An 18,973-nucleotide genomic window follows, 5' to 3' on the forward strand; every position below is an offset into this window, starting at 1 on the left:
ACCTGAAGTGGGGCAATGATGGAGAGTAGGGTCAGGAGCTGAGGTCAAGGCTTTGATACACAAATATGCTCTGCCAGTTTCTTCCGGGTAGTCCTTAGAGTTCACCGCTCCCCACCTCACCCACCAGGAGCACGTAAGGGGGAGAATTCAGAGCCCACCCCCCAATCCTCTAGAAATAAAACTTTCTAAGTGGCTCTTCTATGCTTAAAAGATCCAAAAGATATCTAGAAGGCCCTCCTGTGCTTGTGTGAGTCCCACAGCAAGGGGAGGCTTGGAGGCCTCTCAGATATTCCCTTCCTGCCCTGCCCCCCAGCTTTGTGTTGGTACCTCGAAGCAACCTCTGGCATTTATGTATTTCCATAAAATCGGCTTGATATAAAAGCCTCTCCTGCCTTTGGTGTCCTCTAGCTTCCCCTCTGCAGCGGCCCCAGATGAAGGTCTCTTTGCAGGGCGGGAGAGGGGTATGGAGCCACCACTATCAGAAGCCAGGAGGGGAAGGGGGAGTTTAAGAGGAGGTGAAGTGGGACTGAAACCACAGGCAGCAATTGTGTACCTCAGTTTCCCCCAACCCACTCAAACTTGAGAGAAACAGAATCATTCACAGAAAGAGTACAAAGATGGGTTTGAGATCAGGCAGTAGACACAAAAGTGCCAGCTCCTGCTCTTACAATGGTCCCTGCTCTGAGTGCTGCTCCCTCTGCAAGACGACTTGTCAGAGTTTATTTCCATATTGGCATCTGTGTCCTCAAGGCATCCAAGTATCTTGTGTATCTTTCAACAGATCGAAAGGTAGAAAGAAAAATGTTCTTGGCTCAACTCCTAGAAAAACCTTAAACCAGATTTTCCTGGGATCTTTCAGGCTAGTTAGTGCCTGTTATTTTATACTGTGGCATTTTTCTTTTAAAATATGGATTAAATGGCGTGACAAATGAAAAGATTAAAAGTTCACAAATCCAGCAGTGCTGGTTTCTAAACTGCTGCGTGATCTCCTTATAAACCTCTGTGGATTTTTATCATCTTCTCGGTTCTTCGGGGCACTGCCTTGCTTACAGGGAAAACAGAAACTCTGAGCTTTCCAAGCAGAGGAAACAACGCTGGTGAGGAATGCTTTAAGGGGGACCAGGCATCAATTCTAAACAGGAGTGGCACCAGACAGCGGACATTCTTGGATTTGATTATTCTCTTGTTCCCGAAACTAATATTACAGTGTATGTTAACTAACTGGAATTTAAATTAATAGTTTTTAAAAATCCTGATTATTCTCTTGTTCATTAGAGAAGAGCTTGCACTTATAAAGAATATAAAATAACAGATATATGGAAGATTAGCCAGTTTTTAAATCTCTGTAGATGCCTATAGGTTGGCCAAATTATAAATAACGTTTCATCAGGACACAGCCACACCCACTTGCTTGCACATTGTCTATGGCTTCTTCGGGCTACAGCAGCAGAGCTGAATAGTTACAACTGAGTTTCTCTGGCCCACAAAGCTTAAAATATTTTACAGAAGGAAATCTGCCAACCTTGTCTATAGACATTAGACCAGGAGAAAATGAGTTGAAATTACAGCAGAAATAGGCCCAACTATAACAACGTCTCTGCCAGGGAAAGGGGACAGACTATTATACCTTTCTGACAGTTGAGATTGCTTTTGACCTTTTGCACACTACTAAACATGAACACGGCTAAATAAAGAACACGTGAATAATTTAGGGCTGGTGTAATAACTTCAGAGATTGAAAAGTATCTGCTCTTCCCCCAGGTAATTCATGCTTAATGGCAAAAATAATATAAAGGATATATTTTGTTTTTTACTGTTAAAGTTGTAGAGTTTCCCCAATGTTTTTTCAGGATGACTGGTCAACTGTTGCTCACCAATGAACAATGCTGTTCTTTGCAAAATGCCAATTTGCACAGAGTAGGAAGGATAAGAATGGTGACTCACAAGCTTAGGTTCCCCTGGCCCCACCTCCCAGGAGCCTCGGAAAGGGGGCGGGGGGCTTTATTAGATAAGAAGAGCAAGAGCGCCCCCTGCTGACCAAAGAGGCAACTTAGGCCCGAACTCAATATTCTTTTTCCTCATCGGGGCTCTCAGGTTGGACAAGGATCAATATCCGCATAGCCCCGTGAGGGAATATAGGGACACCAAACGTTCACAATTCATGCCCAAGGCAACCTTAAATCTCAGTAGTTTGCATAACATGTACGGTAGCAAAAAAAAAAAAAAAGACAACCAAAACAGATTGACCAGATATTCACTTCTCTTCCTTAAGCTTCCCTCTCCACTAAATATAAAAATAAAAATATACAGCCTTCTACAACAGCTCATTGAACACAAATCTCTTTAACAACAAAGAATTTAACTCCTTACTTGAAACAAATACTGGTCAAGGGTTTTGTTCGAAATAGGCCAAACTATATGAAACTGCTGATATTCCACTTGTCTGACCCACAAAAATGGCAATTTCATACGATTCAGGCTGAATGTAATGAGTCCATCAAAAATTGACAAAGATACACAGTAGAGCCTGAGGGTGGGAAGTCGGGGGGCAGGCTTCCCTTCCTGACTGACACAGTGGTCGGGGGCTGGGGACACTGGACATAAACCCTCTAGCCTCACAACTCTCCCCTGGGGCATACTTGGAATTCCTCTGACCAGGAAAAAGAGAGGCTGGGATTTTAATGTATCTTTCTTGTCATTTAGGCAACTCTGCTCTCCATGATACATGAGCATTTTTTTAAAATTAGTCTTCTCTTTTTAACACAAGTGTCCTAATAAAAGAGCTTCAGGGAAGAGGAGATTTTAAAATCATGTTCTCTGCATTGCCTCACTCTCTTAGGCGCTACAGGAACGAGAATGTGGGCCAGTCGGTGACGTGAAACCGCCACTGACCACGACTGTGGGACCAAGTGGTGACTGTGCCATGCAGACCCAGCACAAGCAGACAATGCAGACAGTGCCAAAGACCAAGTGTTAAAAGGGCAGGGGCTTTGGGGCGCCTGGGTGGCTCAGTCGTTAAGCGTCTGCCTTCAGCTCAGGGCATGATCCCGGTGTTCTGGGATCGAGCCCCACATCAGGCATCTCCCTCTCCCACTCCCCCTGCTTGTGTTCCCTCTCTCGCTGGCTGTCTCTCTGTCAAATAAATAAATAAAAATCTTTTAAAAGGGGGGGGCAGGGGCCTCTTCTTAGAAAAAAGAGAATCTGGGAAGAAAACATTTAAAAGGTCTGAATACCAAGCAAATTAGAACATAGGCTCATTAATGCATCTGAGTCTTGCAATAAAATCAATGTGAATCTGGCTTTCTTAATCACAGTGGCCGAGACAACAGCCATTCCTGCAGGCCCATTTTTCAGGCTCACTATTAGCTACAAAAACCGTAAGAGTTCTAGGAAGTCATCTGAGTTATCTGAAGTAATATAACAGTGAAAGAAGAAGGGTAGAAGAGCAACGCAGTCACACAATACTCTTAAAAGAACTTGGTAGGACCCTGAAGGCAAGTTCTACGTAGTCTTATTTGAAGGATCAAGTCAGGAGAAATATGAATGCCCCTACCCAGAACTAGTTCAATATTTTGATATATTCCTTTAAATGTCCATGATGATTTAAAGCAATGGTCCCCGGGTTAAAAACACAAAGTATCATGGCTTCTGGTTTCTTAAATTTGAAATCATATGGCCAAATGCCATCCTCCAGGACAAAAACACTGAACACGGTAAAAGCCTGAATTATATCCTTAGCCTATGATATCAAGCCCCTTGGAGAGTCCAGTGTGCAGCTTAATGACGAGAACCACTGAGTTAAAGGATTTCTCGAGTCTAATTATAGTTCAGTATAAGTTTGGGAATTTTTAAGTACAAAATGAAAAAAGAAAATCCCACAGCTACACGATATATTCATTATAAGAGCAAAGCACAAAGCCAATCTCATCCAGCAGAGGGAGCAAGAGATAAATAAATATTTCTTTTAAAGTTGCAAGGTGGAGGGGGCCGCCTGGGTTGGATAAGATAAGCATCTTGATTTTGGCTCAGGTCAGGATCTCAGGGTCTTGAGAGCGAGCCCATGAGCTCCGCGCTCAATGGGGACTTTGTTTCTCTCTCTCTCCCTCAACCCCCCCCACCCCAGCTCATGTGCACACACACAAACTCTCTCTCACTCCCTTTCACTCTCTCTCTAAAATAAATAAATAAACCTTTGGGAAAAAAATAAAGTTGCAACGTGGAATTTAAGACTTTGGAGCCCAAATGACTCCTTTTATCTTCAATGATACTATTTCCTGGAAAGTAAAGAAACATGGTCACAGCAACACGGAGAGTAAAATCCTACATCTCTCGACTCCGGGTTCTGTGTTCTTTCCCACGACAAAGCTAACATGAAATGATTGTTTTATGTTCATTTACCTACAGAAATATGCAATCAGAATTCCTTTACCGAATAAGGAACATAGTAAAACACGTTTTAATTGGTCCATAAAAACAGGAAGGAGTTTAAAGACAAAGAAGTGTCTTCCTCTTTAAAACAGATAAATGGAAGCCCTCATACTAATTCATTCATTCATTTATTAACTATCAACTGTGCACATACTGTGTTAGACTTTGTATCCAGACCTCACCTAAGATCTCTGCACAGCCCTGTGTGAAGCTGGGGCTATTTCAGCCCCTTCTTCAGACAGCCTACTTTGTGGGATACAGGGCTGGGTATTATTGTGCCGTGTCCTTATGTGGCTGTCAGTGTCACATTTGTGGCTGTAGGGGTACACTTGTACATTTGTACTCACGGTGAGGAAGATGGACAGAGTACTTCCGGAGAAGCATGCCAGACCCCTGCACTTTATTACGCTTAGCCATTCAAAGCACGTTTGGTGGCCAAGATCCATTCCTCAAACCTGAAGGATCAGAAATTGTATTTTATCAGTCCACTCAAGGCTGATAAGGAGCTAAGGGAATGGAATCATATAAACCGCATTAACAAGAGAACCCCTATTCATTTACAGTGAAAGTGGTGTTGGGGTTTGACCACTATCCAGTGCACCTTGTCTCTTGATCAATGTGCCTACAAACTAGATGTCAGAAAATTGCCTGGCGATCATGGAATAAAGGCAAAGGCTGTGAATAAGCTTGAAAGGATTTTTCAAAGGAAAGTGAAAGCTGCTGCTTCAGTACCATGTAACAGTCTGTTGTGATGAGAATACCATGTCTGCCAGATGGGGCCTGCGGCACAATATTCCGCTGTCTGTGCCAGACCCCCCCTATGTGCCACTTTCGCCAGGTGCTCCCATGTCCGTCCACCTGCAAGCCCTAGGCTAGCCTCTCTGCCTAGGCTGTGACTCCTCGAGGGGAAAACACGCTTACTCATATTTGCACCTGGATGACACGAGGCTCCCAGAATTCCTAATGATCAGATGGGTGGAAGGAAAGCCAAATGGATACGTGAATGAAAGGCAACTCAAGTTACCCAGACTCCGCCTCTATTACCAGAGTCCTAAGCTTCTGACCCTACTTGGGAGGTGTTTGGGGTCTCACTCTGAATCATTACCAGTTTGTTCTGTAGCTTTATTTTAATTTCTTTGCATTCAAATCTGTGTGTGTGTGTTACCAGTGATACTACTTTTCCTCAAATGATTGTAAAGAAAAAGTGGTATATTATCTATTCCGGTCATTTAAAATCAGTTTTTATAAAGTGAGGTCGATAGGTCTCTTTTTAAAGATAATACGGGATTACTCCACGGGCAAAGTTCACTGGCTGCCCGTATTACACAGAGGAAAAGCCAGAGTCCTTGCAGGACAAGGCCGTCTGCACACCATAGCCGTTTACCTCTGGCCTCCTTTCCCCTGGTCTCGGCCCTTCCATCCCTCAGCACCAGCTTGGGTTGTGAGGGACCACTGCTCCAGCCACACTGGAAGGTTCCTGCCCCAGATTTCTACACAGCTCTTGTGGACATTGCTGCTATAAACATTGGGGTGCAGATGCCCCTTTGGATCACTACATTTGTATCTTTGGGGTAGATACCCAGTAGTGCAATTGCTGGGGCGTAGGGTAGCTCTACTTTTAACTTTTGAGGAACCTCCATACTGTTTTCCAGAGTGGCTGCACCAGTTTACATTCCCACCAGCAGTGTAGGAGGGTTCCCCTTTTCTGAATCCTCGCCAACATCTGTTGTTTCCTGAGTTGTTAATTTCAGCCATTCTAACTGGTATGAGATTTCCCTGAGGCTGAATGATGTTGAGCATTTTTTTCATGAGTCTGTTGGCCATTTGGATGTCTTCTTTGGAGAAATGTCTGTTTATGTCTTCTGCCCATTTCTTGACTAGCGTATTTGTTTTTTGGGTGTTGAGTTTGATGAGTTCTTTATAGATTCTGGATACTAGCCCTTTATCTGATAAGTCATTTGCAAATATCTTCTCCCATTCCACAGGTTGCCTTTTAGTTTTGTTGACGGTTTACTTTGCTGTGCAAAAGTGTTTTATCTTGATGAAGTCCCAGTAGTTCATTTTTGTTTTGTTTTCCCGGCCTTTGGAGACGTGTCTAGCAAGAAGTTGCTGTGGCCAAGGTCAAACAGGTTGCTGCCTGTTTTCTCCTCTAGGATTTTGATAGATTCCTATCTCACATTTAGGTCTTCCATCCATTTTTAGTTTATTTTTGCGTATGGTCTAAGGAAGTGGTCCAGTTTCATTCTTCCGCATGTGGCTGTCCAATTTTCCCAACACCACTTGTTAAAGAGACTCTCTTTTTTTCCATTGGCTACTCTTTCCTGCTTTGTCGAAGATCAGTTGACCACAGAGTTGAGGGTCCACTTCTGGGTTCTGTATTCTGTTCCATTGATCTATGTGTCTGTTTTTGTGCCAGTACCATACTGTCTTAATGATAAGGCTTTGTAATACAGCTTGAAGTCCAGAATCGTGATGCCTCCAGCTTTGGTTTTCTCTTTCAACATTACTTTGGCTATTCGGGGTCTTTTCTGGTTCCATACTAATTTTAGGATTGTTTGTTTCAGCTCTGTGAAATGCCGATGGTATTTTGATAGGGATTGCACTGAATATGTAGATTGCTTTGGGTAGCATAGACATTTTTATAATATTTGTTCTTCCAATCCATTAGCATGGAATGTTTTCCCATTTCTTTGTGTCTTCCTCAATTCTTTTCATAAGTGTTCTATAGTTTTCCGAGTCCTGTCTTTTACCTCTTTGGTCAGGTTTATTCCTAGGTATCTTATGGTTTGGGGTACAACTGCAAATGGGATCAATTCCTTGATTTCTCTTTCTTCTGCTTCATTGTTAGTGTACATTAATGCAACTGACTTCTGTGCATTGATCTTATATCTTGCAGCTTTGCTGAAATCCTGTTATCAGTTCTAGCAATTTTTGGTGGAGTCTTTTGGGTTTTCTATTGGAGTACTATGTCATCTGCAAAGAGTGGAAGTTTGACTTCTTTACCAACTTGGATGCCTTTTATTTCTTTTTGTTGTCTGATTGCTGAGGCTAGGACTTCTAGTACTATGCTGAACTACGTGGTAGGAGTGGACATCTCTGTCTTGTTCCTAACCTTAGGGGAAAAGCTCTCGGTTCTTCCCCGTTGAGGATAATATTCACTGTGGGTCTTCCATATCCAGCTCCCAGGCAAGGCCAATGTTGCAGATCCATGGACCAAACTCTGAGTTTAAGGCATCACAAATTATACCAAGTGGATTAATATTAAAAATTGAATGGCTTTCTTAGGTCTCAAAGCTTTGAGTTGGCTCAAAGCATTTGATTTTGGGTCTGAGCACTAAAAGTACCAATATGCTTGTACACTTAATTTATTACTACATTTTATTATTAAAATTCTGACAAAACAGAAGCAAGTCAACCTTTTAACTTTCACCCATATACAACTTTCAACACGGATGGACCCAGCTGACTCACTGGCATTGCCCAGATGGACCTGAGCTCTGTACAAACAGTGGATGAATAATAGTAAACTTGGTGGAGATGACTGGGAGGGTGGGGCTATTTGCACATGTTGATTTAGGAACTTATCCTTTGTTCATGGTGAATGGTGTTTTGTTATATAGTCACAGCATTTAGCCTTCATTGACATCCAGTTTTAAAGCACCATTATGTCATACATTATTGAGTCTAGTTCCCCCCAAGGCCTGGGTTATCTCTTTTTTTATTTCTTGGGCTATAAAGAGACTGTGGTGATGGGAAAGTGAAAGAGAGCATCAGCTCCTCCCAAACCCTACTTACTCTCTTACAGCTGCATACGGGTGAATATTAAGAACACACTTAGGGGAGAACAGGACAAGGTACATAATGTGCAAGGCCTGGTGCAAAATGAAAATTCAGAACCTCTTGTTCAAAATTATTAAGAATTTCCACACTGCAACAGCAGAGCATTAAGACAAGGGCCAGACAGGGGTACCTGAGTGACTCAGTCGGTTAAGCATCTACCTTCAGCTCAGGTCATGATCTCAGGGTCCTGGGATCGAGCCCCACTTCAGCCTTCATGCTTGGCAGGGAGTCTGCTTCTCCCCCCCCCTCTCTCTCTCTCCCTCTGTGCCTCCTCCCCTCCATCACACATGCGCACTTTTATGTGCACATGCGCTCTCTCTCTGTCTCAAATGATTTAATTTAATTTAACTTAAAAAAAAAAAACAAGCACCAGACCCTCCTAATATGCCCATGAAGTCAACCCTGGCAGAAGGACTCTGACATAATGAAAAGTCCATGAATTAGGAAACTAACCAGACCCTCTCAATCCCTCCTCTCCTCTTTCTCCCTCTCAGAACATTTTATATGTCTGAAAAGAATAGCTATGATGATAATGGTAGTGTCATCATTGAATAAAAAGTTGACACTGTCTCATCTTTGGCCCTACCCTTCATTTTTCACTAAAATATCTTAACTTTCTGACTTAGAAAAACCTAATGAGATGCCACTGATTCCAACAAGGGCTAAAATGAACCCTACCTTTGGACTGGTTCTGATAAGATAGTTTACCTAATCTCTGACAAGGAAATGTACAGCACGAATATGATCAGAGGTGAGGGAGTGTATGATCTCAAATAATCAGCTTTTCAAGTCATCAGGCAGCACATCCCAAGCGTCAGTGATTCACCAAGGATCTCATTAAAACGTAGATCCTGATTCAGGAGGTCAGTATGGGACCCAGGGCACACCTATACTGTGAGACTGAGTAGCTGAGCTCTAGAACTGTCCGTAAGGCAGCCATTAATCTCATGGACCTACTAGGGCTTGTCTAAATGAAGATATTATGCCATGAATTTAAGTGGATAGATACCACATCTCAAAGACAGTTCAGAAAGGGGGTGCCTGGGTGGCTCAGTCGGTTAAGTGTCTGCCTTTGGCTCAGGTCATGATCCCCGGGTCCTGGGATCAAGCCCCACATCAGGCCCCCTGTTCAATGGGGAGTCTATTTCTACCTCTCCCTCTCCCTACCCGCCCCCCACCGGCTTGTGCTCTCTCTCTCTAAGTAAATAAATAAAATCTTAAAAAAAAAAAAAAAAGACAGTTCCAAAAAAAAAGTAGTCTCATTATTAATTTTATAGATTATATGTTTTGGATATATTGACTTAAACAATATATATTATTAAAATTAATCTCACCTTTTTTCTTTTTTTACCTTTTTAAATGTGGCCCTAGAAAATTTTAATTTGATATGTGGTTGCTGTTGAATAGCACTGTTCTAGGAGTGCCACTGGCCCTTCCCTTATCCATCCTCTCCATTTGATTGTAAACTCCCCAGGGTGGGAACATGAGACCAGCCCTGGACATCATCATCCAAGGAGGGAACAACCTGATAGCTGAGTTTATCCCTCAACTTCTCACCACACTAACTTTGCTTCTCTGGTTCCCTCCACCCCAACACATGGACACACACACACGTGCGCGCACACACACACACACACCAGAGTGGAGCAGACTTGAGGACAGGACCTTGTCTTATGCATCTTTCTATCCTCAGTGCCCAGCACATGAATATCCGATGTGTTGATGCCCTATGTAAATCATTCATAGCTCTTCCCACTTACAATACTTCTGGGTCACTGTATATATTTCAAAGTTATCACGTGCTTTCTCAATTACACTTTCTTCCAGAAGGTTGTCCTTCAGTGTACCTAATACTAGCCACACGGGCTCAATCAGTATCAGTGACACAATGCTACTAGCCTAGTGCACACTGAGTAGGAAATGGTAGTGGCCATTTCCTTGTTTCCATCACCAAGCTTACAATCCTTGCACTTCTACTAGGCTCCCTGCTGCTACTAGTAGCTACAACTCACCGAGTGCTTGCTATATGGCAGGTGTTGTGCTAAGCATTTCAAATACGTCACTTCATTTAATTCTCACAACAATGCCATGCTAGGTGTCATTAACCAGCCTCCACTTTACATAAGAGGAATGTGAAGCTCAGAGAGGTTAAGAACCTTACCCATGGTCACACAGTAAGTAAGTGGCAGAGAGGGGATTTAAATCTAGATCTCTGAAGTCCGTGCTTTCAACCGTTGGTATCTATAATACTAGCAGCAGGTTCTGGATCGGGGGCAGTAAAAAGGCAAAAGTGATGTTGGATGGTTTTGAATAGTGCTTTTCAATATCCACGCCAAGATGAAGATATTCTTTTAATTCTTTTTTTTAAGACTTCATTTATTTGAGAGAGAGAGAATGAGCATAAGCAGGGGAGGGGCAGAGGAAGAGAGAGAGGCAGACTCCCTGCTGAACAGGGAGCCCGATGCGGGGCTCAATCCCAGGATCCTAGGATCATGACCTGAGCAAAAGGCAGACACTTAACCAACTGAGTCACCCAGGGGCCCCTTCTTTAATTCTTTCACTGAGTCTATTTTTTAATGTATATGCTTCTCAATAGAAAGTTGTCATCAAACTTTCATTTCTCCAAATCAGGGAATATGTAAATCTGACATTTCCTTTATAGCAGAATGTTGTGAGCACATGTGTATACACATTTATGAATTTTTTACGATATGCATGTATACACATATGCTGTGATTCAAGTCTTAATACAGGGCACAGCAGAGCAACACTGGGCAAATAGGCTTATAAGGAAAAAGATGGAAGAATAACTCAAAATTGATTATAATGAATTGTTTTATGATGAAGGCACAAGTTCTGGGATGATCTTTGAAAGATGGATTTAAAATTTTTGAGTCTATTTCAGGTTTGCAGCCATTTTTTTTTCTGACTTTATTCTTTCCTCATCAAGAGAATTGGTTCATCCCAAAAGGTAGATTTTATTAGGGTAATTTTACCTTGGAGATTATCACCTGTGTATATAAATATCTTAGTATAATTTTAACGACTTATTTATTTATTTGAGAGAGAGAGAGAGCATGGGGAAAGAGGGAGAGAGAGTCTCACAACCCTGAGATCGTGACCTGAGATGAAACCAAGAGTTGGACACTTAACCGACTGAACCACCCAGGCGCTCCTCTTAGTACAATTTTATAACTCCCAAGCTATGAAATAATAAGTAAACTACTTGCTGAACCCATTTCGACAGAACTTTAAATTTTTTTTTTATTATTCGACAGAGACAGAGACAGCCAGCGAGAGAGGGAACACAAGCAGGGAGAGTGGGAGAGGAAGAAGCAGGCTCATAGCGGAGGAGCCTGATGTGGGGCTCGATCCCACAACGCCGGGATCACGCCCTGAGCTGAAGGCAGACGCTTAACCGCTGTGCCACCCAGGCGCCCCTCGACAGAACTTTAAAAAGGACAAAGTCCTTAAAGATTTCTTATAGCTCTACCAAAAGATTTCATTCGAGTGTCCACATTAAGAACGTGGGATAAAATTTCTGGAATACTACAACGCAAAACGATGGAGACAAAGTGCAATCATTGTGACAAAGTGGATTAAGGATAGTGGCTTTAACACGAGAGCATGGCAAGCCAGGATAATTGGTTTCCATTTTAATCTATGACTAATTGATCATTGCCTCCAGGGCCAGTTTTACTGTCCGGTATTTCCATGTTAACAATGCGAAGGCCCTATGTTGGTACGAATTTGGGGTGCTGGGGCAGAGAATGGATTAGACATTAAAAACCTGACCTCTGGCTGAATGTCATACTTATGATGTTCAATAAACATAACTGGTGACTGAACACATACCACAGTAAATACCGTGCTTTTAAAAAGCCACCAGGTAAATCTTTAATAAAGCCTCCAATGACTTAGGAACAAAATGAGTCCTGCAGTAGGGAACAAAATGAATTATTGCTAGAGATCAAATTGCCCAGAAACCTCATGTGTCAACATTAATGTCAGTTCCTCTGAACCAATATATTGCTCCTTAATTACTCCAGGCTTCCAAAACCCGTAGTCCTCCTGACAGCTCATTTCACAGAGACGCATTTATTTTGAAAGAGTGTGTGTAGCTACCAGCCTGTCCACTCCATCAACATAAGACTCGGCCATAAAATCCTTTTATATTTTGCCCTGGGCAGCGATTATTAAGTATCCCTCAACGTATGTGTCAAATACATAAGAAATCGCTCCAGGCTTTTCGTTGCTTAAAAAAGTAGAAAACACCAAACAAGGAGGCCTTTGTGGAACATGAGGCATCAAAAATATTAGCAGCGTTGTGAGAGCTGAATAGTAGCAACTCATTCTTGGAAAAAAAATTGGAATAAACCAGGTCTCCACTGACACCTAGGAAGTCCCCAGAAAGGTATAAAGCCCCTGGTTAGAAGGCTAGGGACACAGCACAGGAACAAAACGCAAAACTGTAAAAGGGCTCTACTGTGGGCACTGGGTATTGTTGCTAGTGAAATCTTGTGGCGATGATAGTGGTTCTCTGCCTTCACTTTTCTAAATCAGGTTAAATGGGGCTCTTCGCAGTGGGGTTTTTTCCTCCTGACCCTCTGACGCCCCAGCAGGATTACCTAAGGATTGATTACCTTATCATATGCTAGCATCCCAACTCGACAATTAATATATAACCTGGACCCCAGAGCCTGAAGGCTGACTTAACTCATCCAATTCTTTATCTTCAGGGCCCCTCGGGTCTCCATGTTCTACTCTCCCATCCCACACTTGTTCATCTTTCTTAACCACCCACATTAAAATTAAAGTTAAAGCTAAAATTAAGGGGCACCTCGGTGGCTCAATCAGTCAGGCGGCTGACTCTTGATTTCGGCTCAGGTCATGATCGGGGTCCTGGAATCGAGCCCCACGTCTGGCTCCCCACTCAGTGGGGAGTCTGCCTGATGATTCCCTCTCCCTCTCCTTCTGCCCCTCCCCCCTCTAAAAATAACTAAATCTTTTTTTTTAAGATTTATTTATTCATTTACTTGAGACAGAGAGTGAGCGAGAGAGCACAAGGAGAAGCAGGCTCTCTGCTGAGCAGGGAGACCGATGTGGGGCTCAATCTGGGACTCCAGGATCATGACCCGAGCCAAAGGCAGACGCTTAACTGGCTGAGCTACCCAGGCACCCCTAAATAAATAAATCTTTAAAAAATTTAAAGTTAAAATTAAAATCCATGTCAGTATTTCCTGCTAGAGGCAGGAATGCTAGAGGCATTCCCTGAGAGCAATGTCTGACTAATTGATCATTGCTTCTAGGGCCAATTTTGCTATATGGTATTTCCGTTTTGACAATGCTAAGACCCTATGTCTGTGGGGCCTGGGGGGAAAAGGATCTGAATTAGAGATTAAAAACCTGACTTCTACTCAAATGCCATATTTATTACATTCAATAAACATAACTGGAGACTGAATATACCATTCATTTATTCAACAAAGAATAAATGATTTGATTAATTTCTTTTTCTATTTTTAAAAGCCAGTTTTCATGCTTTGCCAACTGCCTAATTCACAAAATGTTGATCTTTATAGACATTTTCCTAAAACCTGTTTACAACTCCTTCCAAAATTAGATGTGGAAAAAGCTCACTCTTTCTGTCTGCCTCTCTTGCTCTCTCTTTCTCTCTCCCTTTATTTCTCTCTCTCACACTCATTTCAAGTTCTATCGTATTCCTTACAACATATTTTCAATGTAAGCATCTAGAGCTTCTCTTTTAATCAACAATCTGCTTTCTATAGTTTTTTTTAACTTAAATGTGTGCATATTAAAAAGTAATGACATACCCAACCAAGCTGAAATGTGAACACATATGCTGTTTGTGTTCCCAAAGACTAATTAATAATACATCTCCCCATCTGGTTTGATGTATCTATATATACTGTGCCTTGTTTGAGGAATATTCTGGGGCCAGTGATCACTGCCACATCGTAGAGCATCTACTTTAACTTTGTGCTATTAGGAGCAAATGAAGGAAGATATTGAAAGAGCAGGTCTTTAGCCCCAGGGTGGAAACTAGAACATATGGGGCATATAACTTATATTATTGGCCTCTTAAGCAATAATTCAATCGGTGAGAGTTTTGTTTATTTATCAGGGTGTTGTTTGCAAGGCAGCTTTCCTGGGCCAGGGAAATTTACTGAAAACCAATTTAGAGAGCAAACATTACGTTGATTAAGTTGACCAACTTTCTATATTTGCATTGTTGCTAGGCAACAGATGCCCCAACAATTAATCTATGAACACCCCAGCTTTTTTGTTTATAAAATAAGAGACATGAGCTACACAATTTCCAAGGTCTCTTCCAGAAATGAGAGCCTACAGTTCTTTGTAATTAAAAATGTGGGGCGCCTGGGTGGCTCAGCCGTTAAGCGTCTGCCTTCTGCTCAGGTCATGATCCCAGGGTCCTGGGATGGAGGCCCGCATCGGGCTCCCTGCTCAGTGGGAAGTCTGCTTCTCCCTCTCCCACTTCCCCTGCTTGTGTTCCCTCTCTCGCTGTCTGTCAAATAAATAAATAAAATCTTTTAAAAAATAAAAATAAATTAATAAAAATAATAAATTAAAAAATTAAAATGAGCACCATGAAATAAATAAATAAGCACTATGAAAAATAACAAAGTGAGTAATTGCCACTTGCTTACTTGTTTTCAAAAATACTAAGTTTGGGGCCCCTGGGTGGCTCAGTCGTTAAGCATCTGCCTTCGGCTTGGGGAGTAATCCCGGAGTCCTGGGATTGAGCCCCGCATCGGGCTCCCTGCTCCGCTGGGAGACTGCTTCTTCCTCTCCCACTTCCCCTGCTTGTGTTCCCTCTCTCACTGGCTGTCTCTCTCTCTGTCAAATAAATAAATAAAATCTTTAAAAAAAATACTAAGTTTGGGTTGTTCAAATAACATGAAAGGACATCATAAAATTGAACCACTGATCACTTCCTCCCATAAAATAAAGTCCAAAAGGTTCAATGCTAATTGATTGTTACCACTTAGTTGCTAAGTCTAGGTCAGACTTGGATCCTTCACAAACTGTACTTAAGCACCGTAACTACTACATTTTTAACTTATCGCAATGAATGAAACGTTCAGTTGTGTGACAGTGCAGCAGAGTAGTCTGGAGAACGGAAAGGAAAAACCTTAGGGCAGCAAGGAGGCCCATGCAAAGCAGGGCTCCTCCCCATCACCTGTGGTCTCTGTGCAGAGGTTTGACTCTGGAGTTCGGAAAAGACCAAGTGAACTAGAGTTGTGGTGATAATTTGTGTATGAGGGATAATGTGAGAATCAACAAAGTGGAGTATATACCATCAGCCCAGTTCTTTCCAGATCAGAGCATTCAACAGTCATCTTCATAGAGGTCTTCCCCATGAACATCTGATAGTGCAGACACCACAAACTTGGCATGTCTGCAAATGAACACGTCATGTATTCCTTTGCGACAACCCCTCCCCGGACCCTCTCCCAGCCCTGTCCCACTGCCCCCCTCAGTAAAGGGCACCATTATCATGGCCCAGTCACCCAAGTCAGAACCCTGAGAGTCATCCTAATCTCCTACTCCACACATCCACACCCATTCATTCAACAACGGAATCAGGACCAGAGTGTATGCATGTGTACCCCAGAGAGACATGCACAGGAGAGATGAACAGGATGACCAACTGTCCTGGTTTGCCTGGAACTGTCCTGATTTTAACATTCGAAGGCTCATATCCCAGAAAACCTCTCAGTCTCGGGCAAACCAAGACAGCTGGGCACCCTGGAAAGGAAGGAGTTTGGGAACACAAAGATGTCTTCCTGGAAGGAATGACACCCATGCAAAGGCACGGAGTGGAGGAGTATCCGTGGCTTGTGTTACTGAAGGGTAGAGCTGGGGAAAGAAGGGGACTCTGGAAAGGTAGGCAGGGGTTAGACCTTAGAGAGCTATGTATTAGACTGACCACGTAAGTGCCAGGAATTTTTCAGAGAAGTGAAACAATCAGGTTTGCATTTGTAGATAGGCATCTGAGATGGACCTCTACATTTATGAACCATTGATGGCGAGAAGCAGGAGCTAAGAGGTTATTTAAGATGACAATAAGTTCTTAAGTGCGATTCTAAGGACAGAAACGGGAATTTGCCTAGAGGAAAAATTATTCTGTTTTTGGAGGAATTTAGTGGGGCTTTCTCTTACTTAGTCAAGCTAATATAAAATAAGTACCCACCTGCTGTCCTTGGTATAACACCAGACTTTGGTGAAATAATCCAGACACGGGGCCGATTGCCGAAAGAGGGTCATTCAGCCTATGGCTTCCCATTCAGAGACTTTGGAGGTTAAATTCCAATGTGGTGATATCTGGTTTCAGTGATCACTTCCAGGGTTGAAAGAAGACCTTCATCTCATCAGTCAAAACTGTCCCAGCACTGGATCTCACACAGCCTACAATGCACTAAAATAAGTGAGCATTTTTTATAAATCTTGTATCGGCACCAACATATTATACTTTTGTGTTGAAAATGGTAATGTGTAGGAAATAAAAATAAACATGGTGATTTTGGCTACCCCATTTGGGATTTTTTTTTCCATTTGTTTAATGTATCAGGAGCCTCAAAAAATATAACTGGTCCAGATGCCCCTCAAACTCTAAGAGGACTTGCAAAGGGTGTGCATACAGCCTCAGGAGGATTCTGTGACCATTACTTGCAATCCACCGCACTATCTGTATGTCTATCCCTTAATCATACATGGAACACTACACCAAAAGCTAATGATGTACTGTATGGTGACCAACATAGCATAATAAAAAAAAATCATGCATGATTTAGTTTTGCCCGTTTTTGTAAATTTTACCAATTGAATTGACTTGCATACATTATGTTGTGTCATTTCTTTCACTAGACATGCTTTTTAGATTCATCCACATCAAGAACGTACTTCCTCCATTTTAAACTGCTGCATCGTATGCCATTGTGTGAATATCTGCCAATGTATTTCTTCACTCTACTGTCGATGAACATTGGGGTTGTTTCAAGAGTGTGTGTGTGTCTGTTAGTGTGAAGAACAATGCTTCTGTGCATAGTCTTGTACGGCTTTCTCTGGAATACGTACCTAGGAATGGAATTACTGGATGACAGGTAGGTGCGTGCTCACTGTTCTGAGATCAGCTCCAATTATTTTCCAAAGTAACTGTACCTATTTACACAGCCACTCCTAGTGGATAAGAATTTCCCTTATCCAACCCTCTAATTTTTTCCAGTTGGCAGGTATGAAACGGGCCATCCAGCTTTCCTCTTCTGGGCATCCATTCATATTTTTGCCCACTTTCTCACTGGGTTCTTTTTTCTCTTTCTTATTTATTTGTAGGTATTCTTTGTATATTCTGGAAACTAATTCCTTGTCAGTTACATGTTTTATAAATAACTGCTCACTGTTTGGGGCTTTTCCCATTACAATTACGGAGTCCTTTAGTGAGCAAAAATTGTTAGGTTAATATCATAGTTTGCACTTTTTGTGTCTTGTTTAAGAAATATTCCTTTACCCTGATTCCTAAAGATATTATTCTATATTTTCATCTAAACATTGTATGGTTTTTACCTTTCACATTTGTATCTTTATTGAATCTGGAACTTACTTTTGTATATGTATTTTTTGCCTGAGAGAATTACAACTTCCATTTTTTAAATATGGAAATACTTTATTCTTTTCCACATCAGTTCACTTGTAACTATTTCATTAAGTACAGCGGGTTTTAAATACAGAGGCCATGATTTCTTTCTGAATTAACTTTGTACGGTATCTAGAACCACAATGCCCACAGACACCCACAATTCCTATATGCCATCCTCCTCAACCAATGAGAGCAATATACCCTAACGCACAGGTCTGGGCAAGACAACCCCCACACCCTGCCGGAGATGGCAGATTCTACATGTATCACATCAGGGCTGCAGCACCTTGTCCATGCTGGGGGAAAAAAGCTGAAAATCCTCTGGCTATGTAGTGCTTATAATAACTTTACAAATTACTGGCCATACTTAATATTAATCATTAACCCCCTCAGCAGAGTCTGTCTCAGAGGTCAAAAAGTACCTCCTATTAGCTATAAGCAAGTGGGGATCTAATAAATATTTATCCGTAGATGCTGTCATCCAACAACCTGGAAGAGCAGGGACTCTAAATTCTAAATGACAAGATCTGTATCTAGTCCTCAGGTATAGTTCAGAAAAATTAATTGCTATGAAATACCTGGTTCCCTCTGGTCACATTACACGTTATAATAATCTACCAGAGCATAAAACTCAACATGGCAGAGGAGCTGGGAAATTCTCCTGCCCTGAAATAAACATGTGGAAATCTTCACAACGAGAACTTTTCTAGATTGGATGACTGAACTCCATAGTAACAGAATTGTTGAATCATTACGTTGTACGTCTGAAACCAATATAACACTATATGTTAATTCTACCTCAATTAAAAATAATAGCCCTACGATATCATACTTTAAATTTGAAAGCTCAAAAAACCTACAAATACTAGCCAAAAACTGGTGGAATAACATAGTTATTTTTCCAAAAAGTTAAAAATGATGTTAATGATTTTAATGAGACTTTAACTGTTTCACTTAATCATAATTGGGCCCAGCCACAAGGAATAATTGTGCTAAAGAAGAAAAGAAAAATTATCATGTCTAATA

At 41.8% G+C, this 18,973-nt stretch overlaps 1 long non-coding RNA gene across 1 annotated transcript in view; it reads right to left on the reverse strand.

The window, feature by feature from the left end:
• Window positions 1-18,973, reverse strand: part of LOC123781953 (uncharacterized) — a 145,893-nt gene that overhangs the window by 68,738 nt on the left and 58,182 nt on the right. The window contains exon 7 of the long non-coding RNA XR_015721292.1: window positions 16,505-16,729. This is a non-coding gene — a long non-coding RNA (uncharacterized LOC123781953). The remainder of the gene's footprint in view (window positions 1-16,504; window positions 16,730-18,973) is intronic.

The sequence above is a fragment of the Ursus americanus genome, chromosome 23, assembly GCF_024610735.1.
Source record: "Ursus americanus isolate L20-20 chromosome 23, mUrsAme1.1.p, whole genome shotgun sequence".
NCBI classification, from domain to species: domain Eukaryota; kingdom Metazoa; phylum Chordata; class Mammalia; order Carnivora; family Ursidae; genus Ursus; species Ursus americanus.